This window comes from Suricata suricatta, chromosome 4, assembly GCF_006229205.1.
Source record: "Suricata suricatta isolate VVHF042 chromosome 4, meerkat_22Aug2017_6uvM2_HiC, whole genome shotgun sequence".
Lineage (NCBI taxonomy): Eukaryota > Metazoa > Chordata > Mammalia > Carnivora > Herpestidae > Suricata > Suricata suricatta.
This window is the reverse complement of record NC_043703.1, coordinates 43,045,403-43,065,860: the sequence shown is the minus strand read 5'-3', so window position 1 is coordinate 43,065,860 and position 20,458 is coordinate 43,045,403. Positions and strand designations below refer to the sequence as shown.

The following is a 20,458-nucleotide window of genomic DNA, read 5'->3' as shown; positions in this document are numbered from 1 at the left end:
GATTCCTATATTTTATAAAAATTAAACATAATAAACTCTCATACATTTAATCAGTTATTTACTCATCATGGGTTTTTTTTTAAGTTAACAATAGTATCATGTACAAATAATGAGAGTTTTGTCTTCTTTTCAGATAATTACAGCTCCTGTCGCATCTCCCTCTTTTTTATATCTTGCTTTGGCTAGAGTGCTTTCAGTCGTCGTCGTGGTGAGGGCAATCTTGCTTTGTTCCATTTGTTATAACGACTTTAATATTTATTCACTAAGACTGCATTAGGATTTTGGCCAAATGCGTATCATAATAATTTTAAAGATTTTTTCCCTTTTTTAATCCTCTTAACGATTTAAAAAATAGCCAGGATTGATATTAGGGCTTAATACTTTATTGAAATATGTATTTATTTAATAACATTTATTGAGATAATTATATATATGTTTAAACTTTTAAGCTATTGATAACATGTGTTCTCTGAATTGATTTCCTAATTTTGAAGCTTGTTTCTATATTTTTAAATCTCTTATATTGGATTATGGTGTGTTATCTACTTCGTAAATTTTCATATTAGAGTTGTGTGATACTTTAGCAGGCATTCATGTCTCTATTTTTTAATGAAATTACTCCACTATTTTCTTTCTTGTGCTATATTTGTGAAGTTTGGATATCAAAGCTGTGTTAATTTTATTTGGGAATTTCCCACCTTTTATTGAACAAATGAATTTAGTATGTTATTTGTAGATTCTGTCTCTGAGTAACACGTATATATTCAGAGGCAGCTTGTTTTGTTTGTACATTTTCCCCTGAGGCTAACTATCAATGTTTTTGATACTGAAATTTAAATTCCACTTGATTTGGAGAATTCTCAAAATATTAACATCTTGCCTAGAATTTTTAAAACATAATTTTAGGTCTTGAGAATATCTCTTGCCATATCTCTTTATAGTGAGTGTAATTTCAGTGTTTAAGAGTCAGGTGGAACACGGGATATTCGTTGAAATATCTTTCACAAGCCAGCGGGAATCCTTGGTGACACGAATGCTTAGACAGGCGTTGATTAGGTTTGGTTCTGTCATTTAACTAAAGGCACTTTAAAATATTGCTATTTAGACTCAGTTCAGAGATCCAGTCTTGGTCTAATTTAGAATTGTCATTCCCTACTTTCTTAGAAGATCTGAATGTACCTATACCTGTGTTCCTTAAATGTGTTTGGATCCTCCTACCCTTGTGGTTAAGTTATGTTTTGGGAGGTACATTTCAAACTTGCAAACCTAGGTTACCTCATGAGAAAAAAAAATCAAGTTGTTAACTGTTAGATAATATTGTGTGATATGTTATAGATATGAGAATTAAATTTATAAAAGTTTCACTATATGTGTATAAAATTATTACAGACTCATTAGAAGAAAATAATATAACAGAACCTAACCAATTTTTCCCTATTACAAATTCTGTGTATTTAAGAAATAATGAGAACTTCCTTACCAAAGGACAAACTTTGGATACCATCAGACTTAAAAAAGAAACTTTATTTACACTTTTAAAAGTTCACCTGTCAGTATTTGAAAAACAAATACAATATTGTTGCAATAAAAAATGCTTTGACAAATATGTATCCCAGTATAGTTCTAAGGCTTCTTTTCACTTTGCTGTGGTTCCTGAAAAGAAACCAGCAGGAGTTCATCCTGGTCTTAGATTTTTAGATATGAAGTTTTGTCACAGAATTGTTGACCTCTAGTATTTATTGTTGGATATGTGCTAGTCAGTGAAAATGACTTCAGAATAAAATAGATTTTTCCTGAAGGAGTTAGGAGTCTCTGTTTCAGTGCCAATTCCCTTTCTTCCCTTGAATGATTGCCAAGGTATAAATAGCTGCAAAAAAACCCCCCCAAAATGGCATTGCATCCTAAGTACTTCGCTACACAATAACTCTATCATCACTTTACCGTAACAGCTGACAAATGATCTATTACTGTCAGAGGGAAGGTTTTTAAGTCGTTTCTTGACTACATTTATTGAGGATTCTGAAGGCAATCAGTAGAGAATGCAATTTTTCTAGTGTGTTTATTCTTAATCTACAGTCTTTATGGATGTGCCAATTATAATTTATCCACTACCTATTATGAAACCCAGATAACAAGATAATGCAAGTAATTAACAAGGTTTGTACACTACATAAAGGTACTGTGTTTCCTGACATATTTAAGCTACTAGAGTGAAGTTATACTGATAACATTCTATTTCTATTTCATCCCTGAGGACAATAAATATTCCTTTCTAATCCTGTTTAGATAAGGATGAAGTTCATGGGTTTATTTCAGGCATTTATATACAAATGAAATAGAGTTTAGTTTAGATTAGCTCTCCAAAGATTAAGAGTTTAGGTTTTCATGGAGTGAAGAGCTTTGTGAGGAGAAAGCTCCATCTGTCTGCCAAATCTTTTTGTTTCCCCACCCCCCTCTTTTTTCCCCAGTACAATTGCCTTTTATTTCCATTCGTCAGTCCAACCAGCATAGAATTAATAACATTTTGCTTTATATTATTCAGTGTTTGAACTAAAACAAGATAGACTTTGTATTTTATAAACTTGTAGGACCATAAATGAATGCTTCCATTTTCTCTCTTTGATGAATCTGAATCTAGAATAAATATTCATTTAATTTAAAGTATATCTAGGTTTAAAAATTTTTTTAATGTATTTTATTTATTTTTGAGAGACAGAGACAGCATGAGCAGGGGAGAGAGAAAGGGAGCCACAGAATCTGAAGCAGGCTTCAGGCTCTGATTTAGCTGTCAGCACAGAGCCTGACATGGGACTGGAACCAATGAACGGTGAGATCATGACCTGAGCTGAAGCCTGACGCTCAACTGACTGAGCCACCCAGGCACCCCAAGAACATCTAGTTTTTAAAGACGAAGAGAAGCAATATAAAATTTTCTTTGAATAAACAGAATTTAGGCTGTCACATATTCTTTAAAATAACTCTCCACTTCAGCGTAACTAGAATGAGGAGCAATGTTCAGAGTAAGTTGTGGTGTGAAGTGAACTTGGGTGTATTGTAGCCAGAGGGTAGGAGCACTAGTTCCCCTTGGTGTAGGTTTAATGTCCTTTCCCTCTGAGACTAATATAACATCAGTTATGGATTTATTTTGTCTTCCTTTACACATTATTGGAATAAAAAAATGAAAGAAAGACAGCTTGCTAATGAGTTCTTCATCCTCTTAGTTTCTCTCAGGAAGTTCTGATTATTGAAACTGAATGGTGTCCCTAGTACACTTCTTCTCTCACCAGTGTATCCTTAAAGAGGACATATTTTTTTAAATTAGAAAATAAAATAACCTTCTCCAGCATCTTAAAATGAAAGTAATTTATATCTTTACCACTTTAGAATTATTGTATGTATTCAATTTCAGTATATTTTTCACTAGTTTTCTTCCTTTTTGTTTTTTTAATGGAGGTTTTGACTTTGCTTTAGTAGATTTTGTACTTAAATAATGTAGTCTTCTCTCCATTCACATATTTAATACAGACTTATAAGGTCAATATTTTAACCTTGTAACATCGCTTTGTTCTTCTTGACTATTTTAAAATCAACATTCTTCCTTTTTTCTTTCCAGGCAAAGAAAATGAGTAATGTTTAGACTTTCTGACAATACATTATTTGAGTGTACTCAACATGTGCTTTTACGAAAAAGTCACCTTGTGAAAACTTGTTTCTCTATAAATAGCATTAATGTTAATTTCTAGGATTTTCAAAAGCTTCTTTATTCATATTCAAAGCTGGCTCAATCCTCAATTGCTGTTTGCTTATGAACTTGATGCAGTAGTTTCTATATGATCTGACAAAAATCATGAACAATTTAGTTGAAATTTATAAATGCATACAGCATGAATTTTTGTTCTATTACTGCTTATTTGAAAGAGGTGACACATAAGAACAAAGACACTAATTTTCTTGATTTGAAGATAAAAAAACACAATTTCTCAAATGAGAATCAGAGCCGAATCGATCTGTTTAGTAAACTTGAACCTCCTTTACAAAACTTGGTCTGTGAAATGAGGAGTCTTTCATTACTTGATGTGAAAAATGTTAACAAGGTATCAGGATAAACTGGTAAAAAAAAATTACTTTTGTTAATTTCTGTTTATGAACATGTCCTCTTTCCAAACGTAAACTGTTTATTATACATAAATGCCTACGCACAACCATGCAAACGCAGGCATATTTATATTATTGCTTTCATATTAGTTTTATAAATCCATGATCTTACATTTCAGTTCATTGCTATTCTTGGGAACTCCTCTGTGCAGGAGGACTCTGAAATCAGCATTCGAATGGAACTAAAATTGGGAAATCCCAATGGGAGAAGACATGTTGAGGTGGAGAATAGAATGGGGATGACACAGAGGATCTGACAGGGCCAGGATTTTCATTTCTGTGTATCAGTTAAAGGAGGGCAGATATGTGGCTCACAGATGAGAATAACAACTGACCAAGAATATCAACTTTGACAGGCCCCTGACCTCCTTTTTCGTAGAACATTTACTTTAGAAAATTTGTGATGGTAAATTCTTTCTTTGGCCATTTTATATGCAAACTTTCTTAAATGACTCACACTAATTTTACAACCCAGGAATGTCTTTCTCTGGGACGTGGGAGCCATCCCTTTGCAGTGTAATCATCAAGGTGGTTAAGTGCCCCTCTCTCTCAGTCTGACTTCAGTCGGAGCCAGTTAGAAGATCCTGATGGCTAAATCACAGAGAAAACCATTTGCAAACTGAGGAATAACTCATTGTGCTCAACACATCCCGTTGATGAACTCCACCCCCTACCCTCACCCGACCGCCAGCATACTTCAGTACTTTTCCACTAGCTACTCCAGCACTTACTATCCTTTTCACCTTTTGTGTTAATGGAGTTAAGCATAGTCAAAGTTCTGGCCTCTTTTCTCCATGGCTGTAGCCTTGTGTCTTACTGAGCTCATGCCACCATAACAAAATACCATAGACTGGGTGGCTGACACAGTAGAACTTCGTTTTTCATGGTTTTGGAGACCAGGCTGTTAGCATGGTCTGGTTTGCATCAGGGATCTTGTCCTGGCTTGCAGATGATTGCCTTCTCACTCTGTCCTTCGTGACCAGGGGCATGGGGGGTGGGAGGAGAGAGGTCAAGTAAGCTCTCTGATATTTCTTTTTTGAAGTTCACTGGTCTCATCATTAAAGCCCCACATTCATGACCTCATCTAAACCTAATTACTTCCCAAAGAACCCATCTCTAACTACCATCACGTTGGAGATTAGAGCTTCAACATAGAAATTTGGGGGAAGACGCAAGTCAGTCCACACCCCTTGAATAAAGTCTTCCTTATCTGTTTAGTTTTGTCAGTGCAGTTTTTGCTTTGATACAGCTTACTCACAGCAGCGAATTGATTTCATAGATGCAAATTACCTTTTATTCCCTGTTCCTGGTGTCTCTTTGGGTGGGGAATAGGCCGAGGAAAGACATGTACTGTGCTTCCCTCAAGCATTTTATATTTCTCATAGGTAATGCAAATTTTACGTAAGATTATGAAAAGGAAAATTTTTTGGTGCCTATTCATCTTTCCTGTTTCATTCTACCCATCTCTTGTATTTGCTTCAGGGGGAGGGAGGTAAAACGTCAGAGAAGGCGTCCTGGAAATAATGACATTTAAATATAATAATAGTGGGGGAAAAGGATACATTACGTGGGCAGCAGTTGGGGGAAGAGCAGCAGCTAATGTAAGGACGATGGGTGAGCTAATAAGGATAACAGCAGTAACAAAGTTAGTTATAACATTTATTTAATTTCTGCTATGTGCCAGGCTCCGTTCTAAACACTTAGTGTGCATTAATTCATTTAATCGTTATAGCAACCCCATGAGGTACATACTGTAATTATTCCCGTTTTGGACATAAAGAAATTAAAATGCAGTGAGGTAGCAAATTTGCTCAAGGCCATAAAGGTACTAAATGATAGAGCTGGGATTTAAGTCCAGGCATTATTGTCCCAGTAGCCATGCATTTAGCCTCAAAACAGCACCATCACTGACTATACGTCATTTCTCTAGTGATATACGTACTTTAATCCAGTCAATGGCCTCTGATGGTGGCATTCTGACCATGAGTTCAAGCTAATGAGGAAAAGTTGTTGTTGAAGGGGTTGTGGCGTTGGATCAGTTTTTCAAAAACACTTCTCAAATTGAAAGGGCGCCTGGGTGGCTGAGTCGGTTAAGCATCCAATGCCTGATTTCAGCACAAGTCATTACCTCACACACCGTTCATGAGTTCCAGTCCTGTGGCGGGCTCTGTGCTCATGGTGTGAAGCCTGTGTGGGATTCTCTCTCTTCCTCTATGCCCCTCCGTGACCTGATCCGTCTCTCAAAATAAATAAACTTAAAACAATGCATCTTAAATTGTAGAATATTATAACTACCTGTTAGTTTTGAGATTAGTGCTGAAGCAAAGTTAATAATCAAATTTATACTACACACACACACACACACACACACACATTCTGTTTTATAACTTACAAAATGCTTTAACCTGTGTATTTTCCTTAAGATTTTATCAAGGACTGTAAAGTAAGATTGAGGAAGTTACTGTAGCTTTTGAAGAAGTAGTACAGCTTTCCAAAGACATGACAGCTGATTAAGGGGCAAGATTCAGGTTTCAAATATAGACTAATGCCCGACTCCTTAAACTTTTCACTAATTTCAACAGGGACTATATATATATATAATATATATATTATATATATTATATATATATATATTTACCTGATATCTTTGAAAACAACTATTACTATTGAATGTAAAATCTGTAATTGGAAGTCATTGAAGTATTTTTGGGGAAAACTCTAGTCAACAAATTAATTTTTGACAATTGAGAAAATACACAAGTGTAATTGCTGATCAAAGGATACTCTGGGGAAAGACCCAGCCACTTATAATTTAATTAGGGACAGTCAGCATGAAATCAGAGAAAAGAGATCATAGCCAACTTTTGAAGAAAACACATTTAAGAGGTAAGAAAGTAGGCATGAACTGGCTCCTATAATTTCCAAGCTCCCTGGAGACTGCTGGCTGAACTGATATCCTTTGATACTGATGAATTCTTTTCTAGTTAAAATTGTTTCTTTCTTTGAAAATTTAGAGATTAGAAATACCTAAATTGAAACATGCAGTTATAGAAAGCAAATTATAATGGGTGGCCTTTATGATTGCTGGACTAGAAATATGAGACTAGAAGGCAGAATTAAATATTTAGCTAAGGTGAGAGAATGTAACTGAGAAATGCGATGAAGAAACTCTTTTTTCTCCACTTTGCATATTAAAGACCTGAAGGTAAGAATGTGCTATTTATTGATAAAGTGTTTGGGGCAAAGTTGTTAAACTCACAACAGGTAACCCAAAGTACTTTTAAAAAAGTTCATGGCTGAGAACATTTTGGATTTTGAAAAGGTATGCAAGTTGACACAATGCAGATTAGTGACAGGAAAGGAAGGATTTATAAACTTCATCACAGTTGAAGAAAAATTGTATAAATGTTTAAGAAAAAGCAGACACAACATTTTCACAGCTTGTGGAACCGTTTAGTATTTTGATTCTTATCCTGTTAAACCATAGAATATGAAAATAATAGAATACACAGAAATACACACAGCGAGACAGTGTCTGTCTCTTTCCTTTTGTTTTTCTTTTTCCTCCTCTCCCTTGCTTTCCCACTTATTTTTCCAAGTCTGTCAGAATGAATAGAACCTGAGATAATTTTTCTTAGACCAGAAATAAAAGAGGCTTTGGTGTGTTCATTGCCAGAGAAGGATAAGGGGCTTTGAGAAAATTATGAGTCAGTTGTGTGTGTGTGTGTGTGTGTGTGTGTGAGAGAGAGAGAGAGAGAGAGAGATACAGAGACAGAGAGAGAGAGAGATACAGAGAGATACAGAGACAGAGAGACAGAGACAGATTTTATTCTATAAACATATTCTCTCTCTCTCTCTCTCTCTCTCTCTCCTTCCCAGTAAAGCAGTGGTTCTCAACTGTGGCTGCATGAGAATGAGCAGGGGAACTTAAAGAATTCCTGGTCTGTGCTGTAGGCCAATTGCACCAGAATCTGTGGAAGTGGAAATCAAGCATCCCATAATTTAATAAGCAGCTAACTTTGAGATACATACTACAAAGTAGCCAAATCTGGTAATTGTGTATCCCTCATTCCTTTAAAAAAAAATTCTGGGAAAACTTTGGGAGTGTGGCTAACCCAGTTCACATCTTTATAAGATTTATCTTTTTGATCAGTAGCAATAAAAAACCTTGCATTTATTCTTCTAAGTGGTTACCGTAAACCAATTATCTTCTCTCTAGAAAAATCTTCAGTGATAAAATAACAAGTGTACATTGACTTACATACTAATTACACCAGTTGTCTGCTTTTAAAAGCTCTTTTGTTTATATAATTGAATACACTAAATTTATCCTATTGCAATTCTGTAGCTTTCTTTGTCAGCACAATTGTTTCTAGTCCCATGTATTTGCTTTAAGGTTTTATTTATAATCCAACCTTCATCTCTCCCCATTAAAGCCCGGGATCCTTATCTTTCTCCTTAAAGTTTAGCTGAGTATATGTTTTGTGTGTCATTACTTTAGCCAGTGATCACAGAAAACTGTAATGAGTAGGCAAACACAATGCTTTTTTTAAAAAAAAATGTTGACAAAACTAATAGATGGTTTTTGTAACATTTGTGTACATTTTTGAATATTCATTAACCTTTGAAAACTATGGTATATCTATATCCTGTCATGTTACATATATGTCATCTCTTTTAATGTTAATATGGAGTATGAAAACACTTATAAGTAAAATGTATATTCCTTAGTTATTTACTTGCTTGAAGAATTTAATGTGTTTTGAGTATTTACTTATCTATCAAAAGTTTGATAACATTATGAAGTATAAAAATTGCTGAATCAGATATAAGAATTTGAAGAATCAGTGAAGAATATTCAGGTAAATTGAGAGGAAAGATTTTAACACCATAATTAAACACAGGACAAGATAGTCAAAATGATCCTAGAAAGGAGAAGATGGTTAGAAATGGGAAAAAAAAATGAAATATCATTGTACTAATCAAATAAAAGTATAGTATATGAACAATCAACTAGCTACAATGAATTTGGAAATTCATGACATAAGAAATGTATTTTACAATTGCTAGCACTGTACCTAAAATAATATATTAACGAAACTATTAATATATACTAGAACAAAATATCCCGTCAGGCACAGCTTACTTTGTATGAATTCATTCCTCTGTACTTACCTTTTCTACAAGAGTTACTGAGTTTGCGATGTGAAGTTATTGCTACTCTTTCTGTTCTGAGACACACACCATCTTGTTTTTTAATTGTTCTTTATTATAGCTACTTTATATCCTCCTTACTTCTGCTGGTTACCTCTTGCTTATCCCTTAAGGTGTTTTTCCTTCTCTTTCCTTCTTGTTAGGCAAAGCTTAAACATGTTACAGTTTGTTTCAAATTGTGGCATTTAACTGGAGTTCCAAATTCTTGAATGATTTCTGGTGGGAAGTGTCCAACTAGAGAGTTGGCCTCTTTTTATATGAAAACCTTTGGTATTCTAGATATTCCCTGTTGGTTACAGTATGACATTGACTTAGTGAACAAAATCAATTTAACAGTCACTGGATATTCATTATATGCTAAGCAGAGGTACTGCTATATATGGGGGTAAGAGTGAAGGTTTTAGGTAGAGGGAGTTATACATACAGTTGTAGCTAGCTTTAGCCTACTACTAAATCATAGAGCATTCAATACTGTTAGCACGTTTTCCTCACAATTAATTATTATTATTTTTTTTATAGCTTTGGTTCTTTTTAACCTGCACGTTTGTGTCACCTGTACAGTTGTGTAAGAACTATACACATAAGGGGCCTATATCTACTTATGAGGCTGCATGTATTCATGAGGTGCCTGGGTGGTGCAGTTGGTTAAGCATCCGACTCTTGATTTCAGCTCAGGTCATGCTCGCATGGTTTGTGAGATTGAGCCTCATCTTGGGCTCATGCTGAAGTGAGGAGCCTGCTTGGGATTCTCTCTCTCTCTCTCTCTCTCTCTCTCTCTCTCTCTCTCTCTCCCTTCCTGATGTTGATAATAAATAAACATTTAAAAAATTTGCTTATTTGAGAGAGGGAGGTGGGGAGGGAGGGGGAGGGGCAGAGAGAGAGGGAGACACAGAATCCAAAGCAGGCTCCAGGCTCTGAGTTGTCAGCACAGAGCTGGATGGGGGCTCAGAATCATGAACTGTGAGATCATGACTTGAGCCAAAGTCAGACTTTTAACCAACTGAGCCACCCAGGCACCCCAACATTTAAAACATGATTTGAAAAATTCAAGCCAATACTGAAATCTGTGGGACTTTCTTCCTTCATGGTGTACGCCCCTCTCTGCCTCACTGCCAAGGCTTCTGGAAGTCTGGCTGGAGCTCTGCAGGAAGTTCCCATCCACTATTAATCTTAGAAATTTTAGTGTCATGTGGAGGAATTTGGAAGGAGAACTCTTATTATATTTAAAAACAGTGAATCAATTAGCATTTAATGCCTGCTCCAGGTGAAGTGAGAGTACCTTAGGGAAAATAGACACTACCTTAATTGTTAAGAACAGGATGATATATATATAAACATAAGATTTAGAAAAGATAGGTATTTATAGATTGAAGTCGTAATTATTTTTTACAAGTATGAATGCATTGGAAGTTATCAAAGGCAACAATGTTGAACGTTGTAACTGAAGCAACTGTCATGTATCTAAGTCTGACCCTTTTCTTTCGTAAGGATTTTATTTTTCCTAAGAAGGCTCATTTTTGGCCAGCTCATGCATTTTTCTAGTCAAGCTCATACATGCATTAATCCTAAGGAGGCAAAGATCAGTTTCAGACTGAAAACTACTATTTTACTATGCACACATGTAATAGAGGCTGTTATGTTTTATTTCCTCCAACTTGACATGTTTATCTTTCATTTATGTTCCTAGTGAGTAGTTGACACTAAGTTAAGAGGAGGGAAGAGGTCAGACAATGTGACAGAGGGAATCCTGGCAATAAAACATAGTCAGAAAATTGTGCTGATAGGTTAACTCCCTACTAATGTGAACAAATCCCTCCACAAACCTTTTCTGTGATTACTTATGTGAAGTAATTATTGTCTGGCCTAAAACCTTACAGTTAAATTAAAATTGGCAAACTTTTTATTCAGTGCTGTGGCGATGTCATGTTTCCAGCCACAGTAGCATGATGTTTTAGGATTGCAAGGCATCCGTCCATTCACCCCTTCATTGTTTTGGGAGTGTATGTTGCATGCTCATTATGCTCCAGCCGGATACGGGTATCAATAATTGCCTGCGGTTGGGTAGTTTTGCAGTTCGGACCAGGACCGAAGGAAGTAAAAAGGAGAGTGTCATCAATTCTGCTTGGTTGTGTAAGGAAAGACTTTAACAGAGGAGAACACACATGAGAGTTGGTCTTGCAGGATGAACGTGTTAGAGTCTATCAGGGGAACAGTAAGAAAGAACGTTACAGGCAGGACGAAAGTTTGTGCAAGAGATGAAATAATGGGGCTTGTTCAGGGAACTGTAAATAGTTCCACATACTTGGAGAGTCCCAGAAGCCACTGACTTTGGTGCCAGAAAAGCTGGACTTGAACTTAGCTCTGTCTGACATTTACTGTATGTATAAATTAGATCAAGTCTCTTGACCTTTCAACACCTGAGTTTGACTCATTTGAAAAATGAGAAAAATAGTATTCATCTCAGATTATTTTTTCTTTGTAAGATTTGGATGGAATATGGTTTTTTATACAATCTTGCCAGTTTCTCACTCAAGGAAAGTACCCTCTAATTGCCAGTAGTTGTGGTTCACTTTGTCATCAAGATCATTGTGGCTTTTAGGATAGGGGAAGAAGGAGATCTAGTTGAAGAGGTGAAGAAGGATCAAGCCATAGAGGACTGTGGGTATTCTGCTAAGAAACCTCATCAGAGTACTTGTAAGTGTTAATTTCACTGACAATAACCTCTTTCAAAATTTTATGAAATCCATCTTTAAAGCTTCCTGTCCTTTATTTGCAGAGTTTAACCTTCTAATTATGTTTCTTTATCAATCTCCAGTACCTTTACTGTTTCCTTCTTTTCACACATTCTTCCACCTGTCATTTTTCCTCTATGTTTAGCCATGTAATTTTAAGTGTTTTCAAAAGATGCACAGATTAATTTTCATTTGCATCTTCACTTGTAGTCATTTCTGTGAATAAGGAATCAAGCTTTTAACTTGAGACTTTTATCATAAAACCTCTTCTTCAATCTTAATTTTTTCATTTATTTTACTTGCTTAAGTGATTAGCAGTTAAGAAAAGGGAAAAATACTCTTGTATCCACATGCTTTACTGGAGCAACAGGACTGACATATCTGTATTAATTATGGGATATAAATAGAATTTTTATTATATGTTGTCAAAAACTTGTTTTTTTATTTAAAAATTATCCTGTCATTTAAAAATGTAGACAAATCAGTTGGTTTAGGTTTGCTGATCTGAACAAAAAAAAGAGCTGTATATAGAAGCTATCAGGAAGATATTTATGCATGAAAATGAATTTGATTCTGAATAGCATTCTGAGAAAGTATATGTTTTTTGCTATATTTCAAGGTAGTTATTTCCGTAAGTCTCACCAATGATATATTTGCATTGCCACATCCCTCCTACTAAACTAGCAAAAACTGAAAAATTCATCAGATGTAAAGATGTTTGAAGAAAAATATACGATCTGGAGTTGTTACACTTTGCAAACTGAATATGCCAGAATATTACTTTTAAATTTTTCACATAACAAAATAGTTACTAAAAATTGCTTTGAAGGATAGTCTTTTTTTAGGCTTATGAGGAATGGACAGGTAAATATGAAGGAATTTATAAAGTAGGAACATTTTTAACATCGCTATTTAAATATGTCATAAAATTCACCCATTTAAAGTATGCAAATCAATAGTTTTACTATATTAAGGGTTGTACATCCATCATCCAAATCTAAGTTTGGAACATTTTTATCCCCTCATTACCCTGTGCCCATTACAGTCATTCCCCAACCTGCCCCAGCCCTAGGCATTATATCTACTTTCTGTCGCTATGAGTTTGCCTAATCTGGACAATTCATATAAATGGAATCATACAGTACATGATTTTTTTTGGTAACTGACATCATTTCTTAGCATAATATTTTCAAGGTTCATCTATTACCAAATATGTGTCAGTAATTGATTCCTCTTATTGTTGAATAACATTGCTTTGTATGGATATAACACAATTTGTTGATCCATTCATCAACTGATAGACATTTGGGTTGTTTCCATATCTTACTATGAACAATACTCTAATACTCCAAGATAAATTTTGTGTGGATATATGTTTTTATTTAACTTGGCATGTATGTAAGAGAGGAATTGCCATGTCATGTGATTCACTATATACTTAACCTTTTGAAAAACTGCTGAGCTGTTTTCTAAAGCTACTGTACATTTTACTCTCTCACCAGCAATGTGTGAGAATTCAATTTCTTCACCCACTTGTGGTCTGTCTTTTAGATTATAGCTATCCTAGTAGGTGTGAAGTGTTATCTTATTGATGGCTTTAGTTTGCATTTCTTTAATACCTGATGTTGATGAGCATCATTTCATGTGCTTATTGACTCTTCCTGTATCCTTCTGTGGAGAAATGTCTCTACAGGACCCTAGCCCATTTTTAAAAATTGGACTCATTATTTAGTTGTAAAAGTTCTTTATTCTGAACACCAGTTTCTTCTCAGATATGACCCGTGAATATTTTCTCTTATCCTGTGTGTTGTTTGTTTATTTTCTGAATGGTATAATTTGCAGCATAAAAGTTGTTAATTTTGATGTAGTCCAATTTATGTATTTTCCTCTTTGTTGCTTGTACTTTAGGTTCATTTCCAAGAAACCATTGTCTAATCCCAAATCACAAAGACTGACCCCTATGTTTTCTTCTTAGAGTTTGATAGTTCAGCTCTCACTTTAGGCCTGTTATACAGGTTGGGTTTGGTTTTGTTTGTTGGTATGGTATAAGGAAGAGGTACAACTTCATATTTGAAGGCAGATACTCAGTTATCTCAGCCCCATTTGTTGAAAAGACTTCTTTCTTCATTGGGTTGTCTTGGAAATCTTGGCAAAAATCGATTGACCATAAATGTAGAGGTTAATTTCTGGACTCTCAGTTCTATGCCATTGATTTATATGTGTGTCTTATTCCATTACTATATGACTATCTCAATTGCCATTGTTTTGCAGTACCTCTTGAAACCAGGGATTGTGATTATTCCAACTTTCTTATTTTGTTTTTCAAGATTATTCAGGCAATTCTGGATCTCTTGAATGTTCATTTGAATTTTAGGATCAGCTTGTCATTTCTGCAAAAAAAAAAAATAATGAAGTACCTGGGATTTTGATGGATGTGGTGTTAAATCTCTAGATCAATTTGGAAGTCTTCTGATCCGTGAACATGCTATATAAGTTTATCTAGAACTTTTGATTTTTTTCAGCAACGCAGCTTTTAGCATTCAAGACTTTGTGCTTTGTTAAATTTATTCATAAATACTTTATTACCTTTATTTTGTAAATAAAACTATATTCTTAATTTCATTTTCAGATTGCTCATTGCTAATGTATAGAAATACAGGGTTTTTTTTTTTTGGTATATCCATCTTGTATCTTATAACGTTGCAAAGCTTGTTTATTGTTCTAACAAGTTTTAGTGATTTTTAAATTACTTTCTGCATATAAGATAATATCATCTATGAATACAAATAATGTTAGTTCTTCTTTTACCAACTGGATGTCTTTTATTTGCATTACTTACCTAATTGCCTTGGTTCGTTCCTCCAGTACGTTTAATAAAAGTGGCTAGAGAGACCTCCTGTCTTCTTAAAAAAATGTTTATTTATTTATTTTGAGAGAGAAAGAGATAGAATCTGAGCAAGGGGTGGGGGCGGAGGGGAAAGAGAGGGAGACAGAGGATCCAAAGTGGGCTCTGCACTCACATCATGAGCCTGATGTGGGGCTCAGACTTATGAACCCTGAGATCACGACCTGAGCTAAAGTTGGATGCTTAACCAGCTGAGCCACCGAGCCACCCACATCCCTGTCTTTAACCTGATCTCAGGAAGAAAACATTCAGTCTTTCGCATTAAGTATGATATTAGCTGCAGGATTTTTTTTAATACTTATTTACCACATTGAGGAAATATTCTACCATGTCTAGTTCATTTTTTTTTCATAGAAGAATATTGGGTTTTGTCCAATTACTATATTTTATGCATTAAGCTAAACATTTTTTTCTATTAATATGTTTAATACACTGACGGATGTTAAAACATTCTTGCATTACTAGGACAAATCTCACTTTTTCATACTGTATTTTCATTTATATGTTACTGGATTAGGTCTGCTAGTATTTTGTTGAATGTTTCTGTGTCTATATTCATAAGGGATATCAGTTTGTGGTTTTCATTTCTTGCAATGACTTTGCCTGATTTTGGAGTCAGGGTGATATTGAGCTCATAAAATGAGTTAAGAAAGGTATCCTAATCTTTTTTTTGAGTTTCACTAATTTGTGTCTTTTTAGAAATACATCCATCTTACCTAAGTTATCTAATATGTTGGCATATAGTGATAATACTCATAAACTTTCCTTATAAACTATTTTATTTATGTAAGGCTAATGGTGATGTCCCATCTTTTATTCCTGATTTTGATCATTGAAGTTATCTCTTTTATTTTCTTGTTCAATTCAGCCAGAAGTTTGTCCATAGTGTTGATCTTTCAAGGGAACCAACTTGATTTTTTTGATTTTCTTCATTATATTCTCTATTTCATTGATTTTCACTACCTGAAAAGTCTATTTCACTAAGATACTCTGACTAGCATTTGAAGTATATAACACATTTAGTGAGAACTCAGTGGTGTAGTAACATAAAGGTGAAAGGAGAGAGAAGTAGGAGAGAGGGATAGAAAGAAAGAGATGTGAGGCATGTTTCCTTTCCTCTCTCTTTGATAGAAAGCAAAACAGATTTTTGTTTTTTTTGTTTACAATTTTCTGTAGTGTTTTTGTTTTTTGACATTTCAGGAGATCCTGAAACAGTCATACTGTGTTGGAGTACGCACGTATTATCCTAAGAATACTACATACCCCCAGTGGAGGAGGTAACAACATCCTTAATGGACTTTAGTGGACATGGTAGACCTTAAAGGCTGAATAAGATTCAAGATCTCATCATTTGTGGGAGTTAAAGCCAGTAGGAGATGAAATCCAAGCTTCATTTTCAGGCGTTAACTAATTTCCTTTGAAGATGATGAACAATAATAAAGAAAGTTCAGGCCAAAAAGGGAAAAATTACGTGCTTTTACTATCCCTTTTTGGGGAGTGCCTCTTCAGAGGAAGCCTTAAAAAAATAGGATGCCGTATGGAAGCAGAGTGGATTTGTTTATGTGGATTTGTTTATGCCACAAGCAGATGTAATGGGGATGAAGAGATGCAAGACATAGTTCAAGTTTAGTTGTCTTGACTAGCAGCAGGTAACCTACTGATGATACTACTCATTGTGGTAAATAAATGTGGGGCTGGAGAAATACCATGTACACATTGTCCTGTCCATATTTTGCATTTACTATTTATTATTTATTTTCAGGAAGAGGTCATGTGTTTAGTTATTTTAGTGTAATTGTAAAATCAAAGGCCACAGATAGATTTACTGACATCATCGTCATCATCATCATCATCAATCTTTGTCATGATTAATATCTATTTTACATTTATTAATTGTGTCAGTGGCTTTTTTTGGTAGGAGTTTTTTATCTCAGCAGCCCTTTCTCTACCTTCCCTCCCTCCACACATTCCTTTTATGAAATAGAATGAAGTAAAATGTTAGGAGGTAGGCACACATTTCACCTCAACATTTTATCCACTGATTTCTACTTTGGTGATACATGAAGTTAAAACAGAAACGTTATTATGTCTTTAGGCCTTAGGATCCTAAGTCTGCTGAATTTATTGTTTGCTGGAGTCTAATGAAGGAAATCACGTTATTAATATATATGAGAGGAATAAAACACCTTAAAATATGTTCATTCTCTCTTTTTAGGCAGTTAGGTATCCAATAATCATGGTAAAAGAAAAATAGATAGCATATCACATTCTTAATGGTTATATTGAAGATCAAGTATTTTCAAGTTACTAAAGCCAAGTGATTCACTCTGTGGTTCATTCTTACTTGAAAGCCTCAAATTAGTAATCTTAGATTATCTGCTCTTTCAAAGGCACTTTCAAAAAGGAATGGTGATGTTAGGTGGATAGGAATTTCTCTAATACACTTAATATTGATTTTCAGTATTAGAAGCCAGATTTCACTAATACCTGAAATGCTAGTGACAGTAACCCCTTGAGATCACAAGGATAGAAATTGTATGAATTTTTAAAAATTGTTTTTGGATTAGCTATCTGTGCCTTTACCGCTCATATTCTTCATCATGTTCCTATGTATGTTTTAAAAATTAGTTCAGAAGCATTGTTGATTAAAAGACAGGCTGAAAAGATAGAAAAGCACAATATTTCTTTATTTTATTTCCATGTTTTATTGTGTTCTCTATTCCCTTTTTTAAAAAACAGAAATCTGCTTTTCACAGCTGGTTTCATATAAATTCCAGATGATTTGGCAAATCTTCAAAACCTTGAGAAATGTTAAATGAATTGTAAAACTAACATCTTCCTAAGCCATCTGAAAGTTGTTGACATTGTTCTCTATAATTCTAAATATGCTAGAGCGTATTTCCTAAAACAAGGATGTTTTCCTACATAGCCACAGTAAAACCAACAAATCAGGGAATTAATATTACTAACTAATTATTAATATTACAAACACCTGATACCCAGATGTTATTCGGTGTTCACCACTTATATCAATAATACCCTATATAGCACAAAAAAAAGTGTTATAGTTCACATGTTCTAATCAGTGGTCATGTCTTCTTAGTCTCCTTTAATCTGGAGTGATTCTTCAATCATTTCTTAATTTTCAGGACATTGATACTTTAGAAGATTTCACACCAATTATTTGGTATAATGACCCTCAGTCCGGGGTGGTTTGATGTTTCTTCGTGATTCACTTGAGCACATTATGCATGTTGGGCTGGTATGTCACAGAGGCAATGTTATGTTTTCTCTGTGCTCCATCACAAGGTACATGGTTTGTTTCATTACTGATGAAGTTAACATTATTCAGTCAATTCGGATGGCTCTGCCAGACTTTTCTTCCCTTATAATTAATAAGATTTTTGAAGGGAGATACTTGAGACCATGTAAACAGTCCATTGCTCATTCAATGTTCAGTTTATTTGTTATTTAGTTCTATCACTAACTACTGTCAGATTCCTATTGTATTAAATGAATTATCATTAGTTACTATGATTATTTCTTCTGATATTCACACATTTTAAGCTGAAGCTCCCAGATTTGTTCAGTTCTTTAAGATCTTTTTTTTTTTGTCCTTTTGATACTTTCCATCATTCTCTGTGCATTTCTTATTTTCGAGTATAACAATTTAGTTCCAAATTTACCAAATACACTTTATGTTCTAACCCTGAGATTTAGCCACCCTTCCAAGGAGACTTTAATGTGCTTTTACGAATTACATGAAGCTCCTTCCCTGGTATGCATACCCATTTCATTCTCTCCAGACCCTGTAACCCTGCTGTGGGCTGTCTCCATTTTGCCTGTGATGAATCCCTCCTTCCTTTTTGTGATCCAACATATTGCAAAGGGCCACTCTGTTCGCTATATGTCCATGTCCTCTTCATTCCCCTTGGGGTCTGACACTCAATGCCAGAGCTGTACCCTCTGTGAATATCCTCTTCTCCATGCTGGGCTTGAATACCTGACTCAGGGCCACTACTACCACTGGTGCCTACACTAGACAGCTGCCGTATTCCACATGGACTCCAATTACTTGCTCTGGGCCACTGAGCTCTGAGGTTCCAGCCTCTGTGCTGCGCAAACCTACAGCCTAGTTCCATCTAATGGTGTTTGGATAGAGTTGAAGAAGAGGAGAATTAACTTTTTAAAGATTAAAGTTACATTAAATAAAAATACTCAAGTGATAAATATTAGATTTATAAATTGTCTATCAGAAACCAAAGTTATGGGAAAAATAGCCCCTGCCTATTGATCACCAGATAGAACACAAAGGACAGATGACAATTCCAAATTCCCAATTGTACAGATGACTGCCAAATGCATACTGCCATCCTAGATTTCCCCTTTGAGCTGTAGACTCAGGACTAATTACCTACCTGAAGCCTCCTCCTGGATGTTTTATTTTTTTAATGTTTTTTTTTAATTTATTTTTGAGAGACAGAGAGAGACAGTATGAGCAGGGGAGGGTCAGAGAGAGAGGGAGATGCAGAATCTGAAGCAGGCTCCAGGCTCTGAGCTAGCTGTCAGCACAGAGCCCGATGTGGGGCTTGAACCCACGAACTGTGAGATCATGACCTGAGCCAAAGCTGGACGCTTAACCGGCTGAGCCACCCAGACGCCCCCTCCTGGATGTTTTAATGGCGTTTAACCATACCTAATCTCAGCTGGCCCACCCAAGTCTCCCCGAGCACCAACCCTAGTGCCCCGCGTGGTCCCATTTCTGCTCCAACAAGATGAAAGAAACTCTCATGAACCAGGAGAAACTCAGCAAACTGCAAGCACAAGAGCACATTGGTGGAAAAGGAACTGGAAGAAGAAGGTGATTCATAGAACAGCTCCAGCAGATGATAAAAAATCTCAGTCCTTAAAGAAGTTAGGGGGAAACAATATCTCTGGTATTGAAGACGTGAATATGCTCACAAACCAAGGAACAGTGATCCACTTGACCAACCTGAAGTTCAGGCATCCCTGGGGGTGAACACCTTCACCACCACAGGCCACGCTGAGACGAAGCAGCTGACAGAACTGCGACCCAGCGTCTTACACCAGCATGGTGCAGGGTGACTAGTTTCAGAAGGCTGGCTGAAGCTCTGCCCAGACAATCCGTGGATGGAAAGGCACACCTGCTACAGGAGAGGAGGAGGAGGATGAAGTTCCAGACCTTGTAGAGAATTTTGATGAAGCTTCCAAGAATGAAGCAAACTGAAGTGACTCAACTTTTGAGGAAGATAAAACTTGAAGAAGTTCTGGAAACTTCTATGTTATATTATGACAGCTTTTTAACAATTTTTTTCATGGATCTGATAAAATCTAGGTCTCTAGTATTTTTAAGCCGAAGCTCCTTGGACACTGCAGCTCTTTTCAGTTTTTGCTTATACACAATTCATTCTTTGCAGCTAATTAGGCTGAA

At 35.4% G+C, this 20,458-nt stretch overlaps 1 pseudogene; it reads left to right on the top strand.

Moving 5' to 3' along the window:
* The first annotated feature begins 19,781 nt into the window (after window positions 1-19,781).
* On the top strand, window positions 19,782-20,254 carry LOC115290500 (annotated as a pseudogene).
* The last annotated feature ends 204 nt before the right edge of the window (window positions 20,255-20,458 follow it).